Raw genomic sequence first — 15296 nt, 5'->3', positions numbered from 1 at the left:
GTCCCGAGTACACTCCTGTACTGCAGTGAGTCCTGGACCCTTTGGGCTCGGCAGGAGAGGAAGCTGAACATGTTCCATATGTGTCGTCTCCGACGGATTTTTGGTATCACCTGGCAGGACAAAGTTCCAAATAGAGAAGTCCTAGATCGAGCTGGAATTTTCAGCATCTATACATTACTGAAACAACAACGTCTATGTTGGCTTGGGCATGTTGTAAGAATGGCTGCTGGTCGGATTCCAAAAAATCTCCTGTACAGAGAATACAGAAATACACTTTCTCTGTGTCCCAGTCAGTGGGAATTCCTAGGCTTTCCCGTGATGAAACCCCCTCTTTCCTGAGATTCTGCAGGCACCCTTTTGTGGGGGGGGGCAGAGGGGGAAAGGAAGGAGCGTCGCTCAGAGCCCTTTATCCAAATCAGTTTCTTCTTCCTTTAGGAAACCCCCCAAACCTCACCCCCAAGTGGGAAGCGGACTATGAGATGTAGGGGGAAGGAGGCAGGGGGTGGGGGGTTGCAAAGGGGGGAGTCCCAGAAATGGAGCTTTGGGGGATAAGGGGGGCAGCTGGGGGCAATGAGGCTCCCTTCCTGCCCATCATGCCTGGCCTGCCATCCTGAGCCTCTTCTGGATCCCCCTCCCTCTCTGGTATTTGAAGGAGACTCTTCAGAAGCACTTGGTTCAGTGGTTCTGGATTGGGAAGAGGGAAGAGGGAAGGGCCGACCGGATCCCTCTCCCGACCAGATCCCAGGCTGGGGATCCCCTGCAGGAAGGAGGTGGGGTGGTTGAATAGAGGGATTTCCTGCCTCCCTCCCTTCCTGTGTGTGTGTTTGTGTGTATGTGTGTGTGTTTTGGATAAACGCATTGGGAAAGTAGATACCATATTCTCTAGACTCACAAAGAGAGTATGGCTTAATAAGAGGATGACGGCATATACCAAGATCAAAGTCTATAGAGCCCATGTCCTGAGCACACTCCTGTACTGCAGCGAGTCCTGGGCCCTTTGTGCATGGCAGGAGAGGAAGCTGAACACGCTCCATATGCGTTGCCTCCAATACATTTTTGGTATCACCTGGCAGGACAAAGTTCCAAATAGAGTAGTCCTAGAACGAGCTGGATTATTCAGCATGAATACATTACTGAAACAGCGATGTCTACGTTGGCTTGGGCATGTTGTGAGAATGGTTGACGGTCAGATTCCAAAGGATCTCCTGTACAGAGAATTAGTGCAGGGAAATTGCCCCAGAGGAAGACCACAGCTGCGATACAAGGATATCTGCAAGTGGGATCTGAATGGACCTCAACAGATGGGAGACCCTGACCTCTGAGCGTTCAGCCTGGAGGCAGGTGGTGCATCATGGCCTCTCCCAATTGTTCAGCAGGCCAAGGCAAAGAGGCAGTCCCGAAAGCAGCAAAATCAGGAAGCTTTTCAGGGGACAAATTGGATTTGTCTTCAGTGTGGAAGAGATTGTCACTCTCGAATTGGCCTTCTCAGCCAGACTAGATGCTGTTCCAAGTCCTCTATTCAGAGCACGTTACTGTAGTCTCTCGAGACTGAAGGATGCCTAATCGAAAGGTGACAAATCCACCCCAAGTCATCCCTGGGTAGAAGCAATAGCTCCTCTCTTTACACACCTCCAATACAGGAGAGAAAATCCCAGTCTGTTCCACTATAGGAGGGCCCCAGTGCTGATTAAATGGGTTGCCTCTCCCAGATCCCTGCTGAGGGAACGGGAAAAAAATGGAGAGAGAGAGAGAGAGAGAGAGAGAGAGAAGGGGGCAGGGGGTCATGAGGGGCCGGCGACCTCTTCACCCCCCCCAGTGGGCGAGAAGCCAAGTTGGCCACACCTGTAATTGATTTGTGAGGACATGGAGGGTGGGATGTGGAAGCATTATGTCCACAACCCCTGAGTAGAGTGTAAGATCACCCGTGGACTGGAAGCCGAGTGAGGCACACAAGTGGCAACCCTAAAGGCCTGCATGTTGGTGTAATGCCATTTTGATCCTGAATCTCCTTGGTGGGTGAGCAGGTGAGCCTTGGGATGGGGTGGGATTCAAGGACCACTTGGAAGAATGGCATGAATACAAAGAATGAATATTCACACACAAAAACCGCCTCCGAGCTCTTCTCCCACCTGACTGCAGGGAGGAAAGCAAGCGGAAAAACACACAACCAGGAGCCATTTTTTTCTGTGGCAGAATCCAGCTCTCTTTCCAAGACTCCTCTGGCTTTTCACCTGAGGCACGGTGGGTGTCTAAACAGGGTGGCATGGAAGGCCTGCCCGTGTGTACACCACACGCGGACACCAAGAAGTCACAAAGCCCACTTTAAAAAAATCTAAAAGCTGGAAAGTGAGCTCCGTAGGATACCCTAAGGAGGGCTGGAAGAAATTGCCACAGAGACCAAGGAGCCCCAGTGGGGAAAAATTGAATTCAAAGACATAGAAGCTGAACTTTTGCTCAGATTTATGAGATAATCCTGAGGGAAGAAGAGCCTCCCTCACGGGGGGAATTTAAAAAATTCTCTCAAGAGGAAAGAATGGAAGAAATCCCCCTTTCCTCCTTCCAAAAACACGTCCCTTTTGAGGAGAGCTTCTGTCCTCTGAGCCTGGAAGAAAGTGTGAGAGAAGGTTTGAGGAGTAATGAGCTTAATTAAGACCTTGGTCATTCTAGGGCAGGGGTCAGGGAACTTTTTCACCTTTTACCCCCTAAAAAATGTATATATGCCGACATTACCCCCTTGATTTGAAAGGAAGGATCTCGGTCACGCGCGGCCAGTCAAGCACCGCCGCTGAAGCCTCGCCACCCACGCCCAGGCCTCCGTTGCTGCCGCCTGGCGGGGCCGCGCTCAGTCCTTGGCCCCATGGGGGCGGCTCCCCTTCTCCGCCCGCGGGTGGCTCCTGGGCGGACGTTGAAGAGCAGCAGGTGGCTCGCCCTCCGGGGCCACCTCCCGCTCTCGCACTGGCTCTGGCAGCTGCTCGCCGCGGTGGCCGTGTTGGGCCTCGGCGTCAGGGCTCCCGCAGGCCTTGCCATCGAAGCGCTGCGACAGCTGCCGCATGGAGGGGAAGAGGCTCCACCAGGCCTGGCCGGCGCGGAGGCACTGCCGAAGGAAGCCACGCAACCGGGCAAGCGCTGCCGCTGGCGCCCAACAGACTCCTACAGGGCCCGTCGCCGGCCGCCATCTGCCGTGGCTTGGTTGCAGCTGGGCTGGAGAAGGGGGCGGGAAGGGGGAAACCGGGGACCCCCCTCCAGGCAGAGGAGGAGCGAAGGGGGTTATGGTCGCGTCCTCATTACCCCCAGGATTTTCATTTTTACTCTATTTGGGGTAATTTACCCCTGTTCCCTGACCACTGTTCTAGGGAAAGAGATGGTGGTGGTGATGGTCCCTTCGCTCCTGAAGGGAAACCACCTCGGGCGAATCACCTCAGAGAAAGAGGCTCCGAACGGGGAGAGCCTTCCAAGGGGAGGGAAGGGAGAACCACCCCTCCACCCCCGCTCGCCTCAGTATCCCCTCCTGAGGGGGGGAAATAGTGACCGACCCCCCCCCTCAGAGGCCCCGCCCCCTTCTCTCCCTCCCCCACCAGAGGACGGTTGGTCCCTGACGCGCCTGCGCCCTTTGGGGGCTTTCTCTTCCTTCCCGCCCTTTTTCTCCTCCCCTCCCCCCCTCAAGGCCTCAAGGTTGGAGGGAAGCCCGGAAGGAAGGAAGGAAGGCAGGCGGGGGGGGGCATTCTGGAGAGAGAAAAGAGGAGAGGCGCCTCACCCTCTCCCCCCTCGGAAGTCCCTGCCCCCCCTCCCTCAGCGACGATACCCACCCGGTCTCTCCTCCTTCTTGGCCTCAGGTATGCACATATTGGGGGGGGGGGTGAAGAGGTCGCTGGCCCCTCATGACCCTCTGCCTCCTTCTCTCTCTCTCTCTCTCTCTCTCCATTCTTGGGGGGGGGAGAAAGCGGGGGGGGGGAAGAGAGAGGAACCTAGAAGGCGGAAGAGGCGCTGCTCTAACAGGAAGCGGAAGCCCCCCCCCCGGAGATCACCCCCCCCTCCTGCCTCCCTCTCCCCCCCCACCTCTATGGGGCTCCGAGGATCTTCCCCCCCCATCGGGTCTGGGCAGGAGGTGGGCAAAGGCGGGGGGGGGCGAGGAGGGAGGGAGGGAAGAACGGGACGTGGCATAAGCTGTCTGTGGGGTGGGGGAAGCAGAGACAGAGGGGGGGGTCATTTCCAAAAACAGTGGAAAGGAACCCAAATGGCAAACCTGACCCCCAAAACACCCCCCCACACACACACACCCTCCCTTCGGTCGAGGCTGGCCTTTCCCTTCTTCTGGGTCTCCTCCAACAAACGCACAAACAAGCCAAGGCCAAGGAGGGAGGGCAGGGCCTCTCTGGGGCCCCGATCCCAGGCTGTGGGTGAAGAGGATCAGCGTCCGGTGGGGGGTTAGGCAGTGTCCAGCCTGGGGGGGGGAAGGAGTTGAGATCATGACAGGACATAGGCGGGCAAGACATGGCAGGAAAGGCTCTTTGAAACAAGCCTTTTCGTGTTTTCGTGTGAGGGGGTAAAGAGTTTTTTCCACCTCCCTCGGGGTCTGCCAGGCTTCGGCGCCTGTGAGAGTCGGTGCGTTTCGGGGGGGTGACTCTTTCTGCAACCGGCTTGCACGTTTGGGGGGGGGGGAGAAATGAGAGAACGAAGGTATTTCTGGTGAAGAGATACCCTTCCAGGTCACCAGAGTTGTTCGTTCTGCATTCTGACAGGATGATTTCTGTAGCTCAAGGGAAGCCGTGGTCATTCATTGCTGAACCCGAGTCGCTGCCTGTTTCTGTCAGCCTTTAGGCCGGATGAAGGAAAGGATGAAGGAAAGGGAGGTCATCCTCGGGAAAGCTGATTTCTCCAACGCCCGTCTGCTCTGTGGCCCTTTTGTGTGGGAGGTGCTATTTCTCCTTTTTTAAACCAGCGTTTCCACACACTTCTGCCCATTTGCCTTTTAAAACCCATAGGACTGTTTTTAACATTCTGGGCGGCCTTAGGACCTCTGACCAGGAGAAAAAGGGGGCTACGAATGAGACTTCCTAAATCCTGAAGGAAGAAACGGGTGTCTTTGCTTAGCCCGGTTGATTAGGCACGAGAAAGAAATCAAGGGCCTAAAGGCTGCACAGAATGCTTAAAAACAGAGAAATTGCTGAGCTGGGGAAGTGGAGTTCGTTGCCTTCAAAACATGCTGAAGGGACTGATGGGCAGCCGGAGCCTGATGAACAATTAATTAAGATTGAGGTTGTAAACTCCGAAAGTGGGGGAGGGAGTGCTGTCTGCTCAGGCAGAGGTTTCTGCCTCTGAGCTAGGTTATTCCCCCCCCCCCCCCGGATGTCTCTGTTGGGAGCCTCTAGGTGGGTGTGGCATCTCTCTTTTGCTCAACCTCTTCTTCCTTCCCTTCTCCGACTCACCCACCCCACGTCCTTCTCTCCTTGCACTGAGGCTGGGGAGCCCCTCCAAGCACTGTCCCCCCATAGGTGTGGGTGGCTGTGTCAGGGTTGGTCTGGGACTTTCTTACGAGGAGCTCTTGCCTCCCTGGACACAGTGCCAAAGCCTTACCGAGAAAAGGTTTTTCGCTTTAGCCCACGCTGCTGCTTTTTCTGGCCACCTTCGCCTCCAAAGGACCTTGAATAGAATTACTACTCCTTTCTACTGGCCCAGTGTTTCAAAATCAGCCAGACGTAATTGTCGCAGCTGACCTGTTTGTCAGAAAACTGGAGATGCGACTCAGGTTACTGAAGCTGAACTTCAGAGGATGCCTGTTATTTCCAAACCTTTAAAAAAAAACATCTGGATGTTGTGGGGCCTTTTCCACCCAGTAAGACTGTGTTTTCTCCTTCCCGCTTCCAGTGGCCTTTGAGGAGGTGACCCCGTATTGCCCCCAACAAGAGCGAGGGATCTTCTGGATCGAGGTTCGAGATCTCTGCACCAGGATCTCCTACTGGAAACGAGGTCTCTCCAGGTAAGGATCCCGTTGTCTCCTGGGCTGAGACTGTGAAGGATGATGGTTGGCAGCCCCCCCCCCCAGAGATGCCTCAGTCAATGGAAGCACCCCGAGCGTGTGTGTCGGGAGCGCAAAGCTCCAGTGCCACAGTCAAAAACAGGACCGGATATTTAAGAAAGCATTTTGTTCTGCTGCTCCACACAACTGAAGAGTTGGGATCCAGTGCAGGTTTTGGATTTAACTTCATTTTTTAATAGTCAATTGTCTATTAGAAATTGTCATTTAGAAGTGCAATAGCCGTTCTCATTACTTACTCCCCCCTCTCACCCCACTCTCTGTCCCATTGCAGACGTGAGATACGAGAGCTTCGAAACATGCCCTTAAAATGTTCACATTTCAACCTGGCTCACGACACCCCCAAATGCAAGAGCCTCAGAGGCTGATACTAGCTTTGCTACTCCTCAGTATCTATGATGAAAGGTTCTCCCTCCTCAATAAATTCTTTTTATTGAAGATAAAGGAGATTCTTTGACTGCCCGAAGCCTCTTTATTCATTTTTCCTGTACTGCCGTCTGCCCTCTTTCACTGTGTCCGGTTGTAGCCAAAACCCCTTGAGGATTCGTCCCAAATTGATCAGTGGCTATTCTGGCCATCTAACATGTGGCTTATAAAAGGATTGTAAACCACATTTTCCTGATCCTCCCCCCCCCACACACACAGAGAAACACGCACACATGTGATGTGTTGTATAGAATGACATTTCCAAGGAGTGAGCTATGGATCCCCAGAGGATTGGAAAAGGTGTGAAAGGGAGGCAGAGAGGTGTGGAGGAGGAGAACCAGACAGGGAGAAGGGAGGTTGGGCCCATCAGCTGCCCCACCCTTTGACCCTTTCCTGGCTGGCTGGCCCCATCTCCATGGGTCTCTGCACATGCAGAGGTCCCTTGAGGCACATCTCATCTGTGTGTGTGTGTGTGTGCATGCAAACCTCCCTTCGTCTCGGGGGAGGGCTTCCCCCAGGCACTCCCCCTTCTCTCCCTCTCCCCTCTGAATGCTGAGCAAAAAGTGGGGAAAGGCCTGGGGGGGGTCACTGTGCCTGTGCAGTTGGGAGGGGCAATGGGGGGCTCACTTGGAAGCCATTTCTTCCCCCCCCCTTTAAGGAGAGGAAAAGAGGCTCCTCCGGGCAAACGGTGACACTTCGGGTGGTTCTCCTTCTGGGGGGGGGGAATCCCTCAGGTTTTCTCTCTAAGTGCAGTCAAGGAGAGCCCTGCCCTCTGCTCCTCCCCTCCCCAGGAGGGAGAAGAGGGAGAGCTTTTTCTGCCTTTTTCAAGGCTTTGTGGCAGGTAGAATTTTGCTTTTTTCTTTACTTTTCTCCTCCTCCCTCCTCCCCTTTCCTTTTTAGCATTTTTTTCATTCTCCCTGTTTCTTTTTCTCTCCTTCACCCTCCTGAGGGAGAGATTAGACACTGAGGAAGGCAGCAGGAACACTTCCACCCCAATGGCAAAAAGTAAAATACGGGGTAGGAAAAAAGCTTTTCTCAGGGCAGTCGGCCATTCCAGCCGCAGGAGCCACTTTCTTGATCAAGCAAGGTTTTGAGAGTGTCGGAAGGAGGGAAGGAGGGAGGGGGGGAGAATAGATAGACAAGGGGATGGAAGGGAGGAAGGAAGACGCTGATGATGGAAGTGTGACAAATGCCCACCCCTTGCTACTTAAATGCAGTAACCGGACGACCACGAATACAAGCAGCTCTCCTTTATTAAAAAGCACTTTTGCAAAAGCGGGCGTCCTAGCTGGGTAGACACACCCATCATTACATGTCCTATGATATTTAATCGCCTACTTCCGGCTGCAGGGGCCCTCCCTTGCTTCCCCATTGGTCTGGGCAATCCGAGGTGTGCAGCCTATCCAGTGCGCCTAAACTGATCACAGGAAGCCCCGCCTCTGTTTACATCTCCCACTCCCCTCTTTTCCTAGACCCCAGACCCTTATTTAGGTTCACTCACTTCATCCTTTTGTCAGGACCATGGGGCACCTCCCGTATCTGCACATTCTCTGTTGGCTTCCCGGATCTCCCCTAAACTTCCTAATGTCAGCTACATAATTAACAAATGCATGTACTAATTGGTTACAGAAGCAATCTACTTAATCATTATGTCTCTACAAGATCCTGCCAAAGCAGCCCTGATTCCTCTATTTCTCACACTCCCTCCTTTTCTTATTTCAGAATTTGCTGCCTTTTGCGTTACTTTTCTTTGCCGTTAGCAGCCTCAAAGGGTTTTAATGTTCCCTCTCTTTCAATCATAGTTTCCTTCCCAATTTCTGGTAACCCATAGGTCATTTCCCTGATTGCCATCATTGGAATAAACACACCCCGATGTGTCTCTTTTATGCATCCACAAAGCATGGGACCACAGTGTAAAATGCAACAACATACTAACCCTCTTACTATCATTACTGCTCCCAGAAAAGCTGTCTTTAACCACCCTAAATTTGGTAGTCAGCTCCTTAACCAGGATAATGGGTTCCACCCTTCTTCCACCCTTCTTCCACCCTCAGCTACTTCCTCTATATGATTTATATGTTCCTCAATTTTGTTTCCCATAATCGGGAACATACACACAACACTCCTTTCCAATACATTTACACGTTCCTTCTTGTAACAGCCAAGATTATGTCCAAGGCCTTCCTGTTCTGCAAAGATAACTGTCTCAAGTGGCTCAGTTCTATTTTTATTAGCTCCAAGGTTCCCCCTGTCTCGTTTGCTAATATTTCCACCACCGCTTGTATGCGGTACATGGCATGGCTGAGGGACCTTAGACCCTCAAAAGGCGACAATGGACTGTAATCCTTGACATATTGATGGAACTGTTCAGTTATTGTCCAGTAGTGGGATACACTTTGTCTTGGTTGGAGCATGCATCCATACGATTTTGCTTCATTCTGTGTTTTTGGGTGGATTGACTGGTCCTTTTACTCTGGTATGATGAGTCCACCCTTTTCCCGCTATTCGGACCATGATCTCAGTGACCAAGAGTGCTCGGAGTGGGCCGTCCCAATCAGGTTTTAGTTTCTGGTCTCTCCAGCACTTTATCCACACCCAACGTCCGGGCTGGTCCTTGTGTACAGCAGATTCCAGTGGTGGAGTTTGAGCCAAAAGCCCTTTTGATTGGAGAAAAGAAAAAGAGGTGGACAGGCCAAGTGTCTATTGTATAAGAAACTTGTCATTGGTTTCCAACTGTGGGTATTCTACCTCCCCCCATGCATGGTAAGCCAAACAACATCTCCTAGGGTGATAAACCGATATCCTTCCGGGGGGCAGTCCTGATTCTCAATAATGCAGTTGGCAAACATCTGCTCCATGGCATCTTTGTTTCCAGTACTAACTTCGCCAACTGCTTTTTCAGCGTTTGATTCATCCACTCCACACGCTCAGAGGAAGGACGGTGCCCTGGAGTATGAAATTCCCATGTTATTCCCACACCATCCATTATTCCCTGTAGTAATACTTTAGAAGTGAAATGACTTCCTTGATCTGACCCCACTGTTTCTACTAACCCACGTCGAGGTATTATCTTTTTTAATATGATTTTTGCTACACCTGCGGTCGTTGCTGATGCCATTGGATATGCTTCTACCCATCCTGTCAGGTGATCTACCAAACCCAGTAAATACTTCAGTCTCCCCAATGGCAATAATTCTGTGAAATCTATCTGCATACTCTGGAAGGGACATGATCCTGGATATCTGCCTCCTTGTGGCAGTCTTCTCAAAATCTTATTTATTTTCTTGTGCACCACCACCTCTTCTTCCCCCTCGAGTGACTGACAGGCTGCCCTCCAAGCCCACCCACAGCTCGTCTCTGCACACGTGTGAGATCCCCTCACTGGCTCGCTCTCCCTCCCGTGCATGCGCTCCTCTTCCCCACAGAGGGGGCTGGGGTTAGCCAGCAGGGTGGGGGGTTTGTAGCACCTGCGCAGTTGAGAAGGCGGGCAGAACATTTTGCCTCAGGAAGGTTGTTGGGCGAGTTTTAGTAGCTGTTCATTTTTTAAAAAATTCCTCCCTCAGGAGAGAAAAAACGGGAGGGGGGATGTGCTGTTTTTTCAGGGTTCAGGGGTTCACTGGTGCTCGCCTCTTATCTGTGTGTCGTCACATCAACACCCTGCCCTTCTAAAGGCTTCCGTGACAGGCAGAAGTTCAACAGGGTGGGGCTTTTCCTCCGGTCCCAACCGTCTCCTCCTTCCCCACACGTTTGAATGGGGCAAGAGAAGAAATCCCTCCCTCCCCCCCCGGACGAGGCTGGGCGGGCCAGTTGTGGTACAAAGGAGACGTGGGCCAGCCCTGGACTTTGGGGTGTGTGTGTCACATCTCGGAGCTTGGGGGGAAAGCCCCCCCCAATGGAGGCCAACACGATCTCTCCCCACCTCTGCAAAGACTCTCTACAATGCTTTTTGTCAATAGTGGTTGTGCGAACATCTGAGAGAAACCCCACCACCACCTTTAGCTGTGAAAGTGCTAAATAACTCAATCCAAATCTTCCAATTTCCCTGCTTGGTAGAGGTCATCTTTCAAGCAAATCATCAAACATCCTGCCTTTATAGCAGAATGACCGAGTTCCACCACTGAGGTAATACTTGATGTTTTGGATTTTATGCACATTGTGGCTCTTCATATCCATAGGTTTCAGTTTATTTCATTAACCATAGACTTCAGTAATGCTGAATGTATTTTAGGGCTCTTTTATTTGTTTGTTTGTTTGTTTGTTTGTTTAATTAATTAATTAATTAATTAGGAAACATGTCACAAAACATCTTGTTTTCCTTGTATGTGCTGTATAATCATTTCCCCCTTCTTCTCTTTTTTCCATTTTGTGGTTGGATCTAACACTAACTGGATTGTTTTATGACATCAATAAAATGGAGGAGGACAACAAAGTGCTGTCTGTACAGATGACAGCTAATGCCCAGTCTCTGCAATGCATTTTGTCAGAAGTGGTTGTGCAATTGTCTGATGTTCGCCAATGAAACCTGGAACGGATTAACGTCGCTATACGGGGCACCACTGTAATAAGGGATAAAATCACAGATCCATGTGTTAACATACTCAATCCACCCTAGAAACAGGATATTATTCACAGATAACTGCAGCTGGCTGCATTTGGTTCTAACGGAATAGTTTTGAGTGAACAAAGTTTTAGTAAATTATTCTGTTTGATATTCAATTTTGATATACAGTGGTGCCTCGTATAACGAGCGCCCCGTTTAACAATGAATCCGCATAGCGATGGCTTTTTTGCTATCCCTTTTGCGATCGCATTACGATGTTGCCTATGGGGAAAAATCGCTTTGCGATTTTCCCCATTGGCACCATTTTCTCCCAACTGAGCGGTGGGAGCCTCCGAAGGACCACTCCCACCGCTCAACTGGAGGGAAATGCAGGCAGTAGCCTCGGAAGGACCCTTCTGAAGGGTCCTTCCGAGGCCACCGCCGGGATTCCCCTTCGGAGGGGGTATGTTCCCCGAGCTGAGTGGGAGCCCCGCCGGTCAGCTGGGGGAAAATGCCAGTGGTAGCCTCGGAAGGACCCTTCCGAAGGGTCCTTCTGAGGCCACCGCCGGGATTCCACTTCGGATGCCTGAAAGGCATCCAGATCCCTCCCACCCTCCCCCCGCGGCTGGGATCCGGGTCCCGGCCAGCTACCTCCCCCATTGTCAGACTCTTGGTAGTCCATCCATGGATGGGGTAGCCGGCCACGATGCGGATCACGGCCACCCTCCTCCCAACCCTTCACCCCCTTCTTCGCCACCGCCGCCGGGCTTTGGAAGCGGCTTCCGAAACCCAGCAGCGGTGGCAGAGATGAGGGTGAGCGGTGGGTCAAGGAGGGCAAGGCTTGCATATTCCAGAGCCTTGCCCTGCTCCCAACCCCTCAACCCTTTTCTGATGCCGCTGCTTGGCTTTGGAAGTGGCTTCCAAAGCCCAGCGACGGCGGCGGAGATGAGGGTGAGGGGTGGGTCGAGGAGGGCAAGGCTCCAGCGTTCCCAGCCACCCTCCTCCCAATCCTTCACCCCCTTCTCCGCCACTGACGCTGGGTTTCGGAAGCCGCTTCCAAAGCCGAGCCGCAGCGTTGGAGAAGGGGGTGAGGGGTGGGTCGATGAGAGCAAGGCTCGGGTGTTCCCGGCCGTCCTCCTCCCAACCCTTCACCCCCTTCTCCGCTCCCGCGGAGCGGAGGGTAAGGGGTGGGTCGTGCAGAACCGGGAGGAGGGGGAAGGCTCCGCCACCGGCGCTCAGACATGCTGACCGGCATTTTCGCGGCCAGCGCTTCCAAGACACCTCAGGGGAAGGCTTCTCCGCCACTGCTTGAAAGCGCTGGCCACGAAAATGGCGGCCAGCACACCTAAGGGGTGGAGGAGCCTTCCCCCGAGGCCTCTCGGAAGCGCTGGCCGGCATTTTCGCGGCCAGCGCTTCCGAGAGGCCTCAGGGAAAGGCTTCTCCACCGCTGCTCGGACGCGCTGGCCGGGCACGGGGCAGCTTCAAGCGGCGGGGCGGGGGCAGGGGGGGTTCCGGATGGCTTCCAGTTCTTCGTCTGGAAGCCATCCGGACCCCCCTACCCTGCCCCTGCCTCCGGGAGCCACGCTGCACCCACTTACCCAGCCATGCCCGGACTCCCGGGAGTCCCAACATGGCTGGGATAGGTGGGCAAGGCACGGCTCCTGGCAGCAGGGGCCGGGTAGGTGGGTCCGGATGGCGTCCAGTGCTTCACCTGGAAGCCATCTGGACACCCCCTACCCTGCCCCCGCCACCGCTGAGAGCCTTCCGAGCTCTCAAAGGGCTTTCTCCAATGTCGGGGGGAAAGCCCTTGAGAGCTCGGAAGGCAAATGTTGGGGCGGTCGGCGGTGGCTTCGGGGTCCTTCCAAAGCCACTGCCGAAAGACTGCAGACATTTTCTCCCAGCTGAGCGGCGGGCCTTTGAAGCTCCCGCTGCTCAGCTGGAGGAAATGCCAAAGGCCCCATTTTCGGTCAGCTGGTCGGCGGTTCCAAAATGGCCAGCCCGCTGTCTTGTCTCGCTTTAGAGGCACCGAAAATGGCCGCCCCTATGGAGGAACATCGCTGAACGGTGAGTTTATCACCCATAGGAATGCATTAAACAAAGTTTAATGCGTCCCTATGGATTTTTCCGTTCCATTTAGCGATGTTTCCACATAGTGACGATTAATCCAGAACGGATTAACGTTGCTATGCGGGACACCACTGTACACTGTACATAGGCTCCAAACTCACAGTTCAGTGAATTTGCTCCATAGCGCAGGCATTTTCGCGCCCTCAGTAAGCGAGGGCAGGGTGCAAAAATGCTGCGCGTGGCCATTTTGGGGCTTCCGGCGGCCATTTTGGAACCGCCGAACAGCTGATTCCCGGGCATCGCTTACCGATCATCACAAAGCGATTTTTGCCCGTAGGTGCCATCGGTATGCGATCGCATTTGAGATCTCAAATACCTCATCGCTATGCGGATTCGTCGTTCTACAGTGCGCTCATTAAGCGAGGCACCACTGTATTATTGTAAATAGATATTCTTGTTTTGCACAGAATTATTAAACAATCTCATTTATACATTTTTGTGCTCCATTAATAAAGTTTTTTCAATTATCAATGACTCTATGGCGTAAAAGGTAATTAGACATATTATCAGCATTTGAAAGATTTAGCAAAAATGGAAAATCAACAATAAAATTATCGCCACTATGAGAATAAAGAAGTTGACCATGACTCGTTAGCCCTTGCAACACTCCAGCTTCTTATTCAAAATGGTAAAATATGCAGCCGTGCCCACTTTACCAGCCTATTCCGTGCCCAAAACAGTGTTGGGCCAGGCAAAATACTATTGTAATTTGTGTTAGAGATATGATTTATTATTAATACCCTGATATTTGAGTGATCCAACTTGGTTTAATAGTTTAAATACAACATGTTCTGAATAAGAAGCTGGGACACGAATAAGAAGTGAATAAGAAGCTGGATCTCGAATAAGAAGTGAATAAGAAGCTGGCTGAATAAGAAGCTAACTTCAGCCTCGTCCCCCCCCCCCGAGTATTTTTCTCCCCTTCCGGGGGGGGGGGGGAATATCTTTCTAGGGACATCCCTCCCTGTCCCTCTCTTCCCCCCCCCCAAAAAGGCCCCAAATCCTCTCAGGCAGGAAAGAGGTCGGGAGGGGGAGGGGTGAGAGAGAGGGAAAAAGGGGGAGGGAAGGGGGGGATGCAGCGCCGGAAGCAGCCCCCTCCTCCTCCTCCTCCCCGGTCCTCTCACACTTTCGTAGCTCTATGTTCTCTCCCCGCCCTCCTTCCCAACCAATCGCCACTGAGGAGGGGGGAGGGTTTTTTGTCTCTGTGTCCAAGGGGGAGGGGCATCCTGGGGAGGGAAGGGAGGGGGAGAACATAGAGCTATGAAAGCTGTAGAGGAGAGGGAGGAGGGGTGCTTCCGGGGGGGGGTGTGTCCCCCCCACAGGAAGTGGATGCTGTGCTCCCTCCCTCCCCCCTTTTTTCCTCTCTCTCGCTGTTTCTTTCCGGCCTCTTTTCCCGCTTCAGGATCGGGACGGAGGTGGGGGCGATTTGGGGCTTTTATTTGGGGGGGAGAGAGGGAAGGGGGAGGCATGAGAACAGGGGGGGTGGGGGCGCCTTAGAAGGTTTCCCCCCCCCACCAGAAGGAGAAAAATACCTGCCCACTCCCCCTCACACTCGATTTGGGGCTTTATTTGGGGGGGGGGAGAGAGAGCAGTGGGGTGGGGGGGGTCCCTAGAAAGAGGTTCCCACTCGCTGCCCCCCCCACTGACACTCCTCCGGGGGAAGGGGGGAGAATCTCCGGCGGGGCTTTTGTGTGTGTGTGTTGTTGTGTCTCTGTGTGTTTGTGTGTGTGGGGGAGAGAGGCGGGAAGTCAGGGCGGGGGGGGGCGAGATCCCGATACCCCGAAGGGGCAGGAGGGCCGCCCCCCCAGCAAGGCCCCCTCTTTGTGTGTTTCTCACAGAGTCCCTTCACCCTTTGTGTGTGTGTGTGTGTGTGTGTGTCTGAGCAGGATCCCCCCCCAGGGGGGGCGAAGTCTGAGCAGGATCCCCCCCCCAGGAAAACCCTTTTGTTGTTGGAAAGCTTTGGGGAAAGGGGGTCCTGGAGAACCCCAAGTGAGAAAATGGGGGGGGGGCTTTTTGTGGTGGGGGAGAGAAATGGGGCTTGGAGGAGGGAGAAGACAGGGGGGCCGGCTGGGAAGGAGGGGTGTGGATGATGAGGATGATTCTTCATTTCTATGGCACCCAGGGCGGGTGCTGATGCTGCCCCTGCAAGGGAGGGAAGTTCCTGGCCCT

The 15296-nt window shown here is 53.2% G+C and overlaps 1 protein-coding gene across 10 annotated transcripts in view; it reads left to right on the top strand.

The window, feature by feature from the left end:
- Positions 1-3699: 3699 nt before the first annotated feature.
- The window catches only part of LOC144585012 (uncharacterized), a 37229-nt gene continuing 25632 nt past the window's right edge, over positions 3700-15296 (top strand). For 4 of the 10 annotated variants that reach the window (XM_078382443.1, XM_078382442.1, XM_078382441.1 and 1 more), the window contains exons 1-2: positions 3700-3833; positions 5866-5977. The gene's annotated coding sequence lies outside the window, so the exon portion shown is untranslated. Of the gene's footprint in view, positions 3834-4051; positions 4106-5865; positions 5978-14399; positions 14543-15296 lie in introns of those variants that run through there. The other 6 variants (XM_078382440.1, XM_078382438.1, XM_078382435.1 and 3 more) reach the window with 4 other exon arrangements.

Source organism: Pogona vitticeps, chromosome W (assembly GCF_051106095.1).
Source record: "Pogona vitticeps strain Pit_001003342236 chromosome W, PviZW2.1, whole genome shotgun sequence".
NCBI lineage: Eukaryota > Metazoa > Chordata > Lepidosauria > Squamata > Agamidae > Pogona > Pogona vitticeps.
This window is presented reverse-complemented; position numbering and strand designations above follow the sequence as displayed.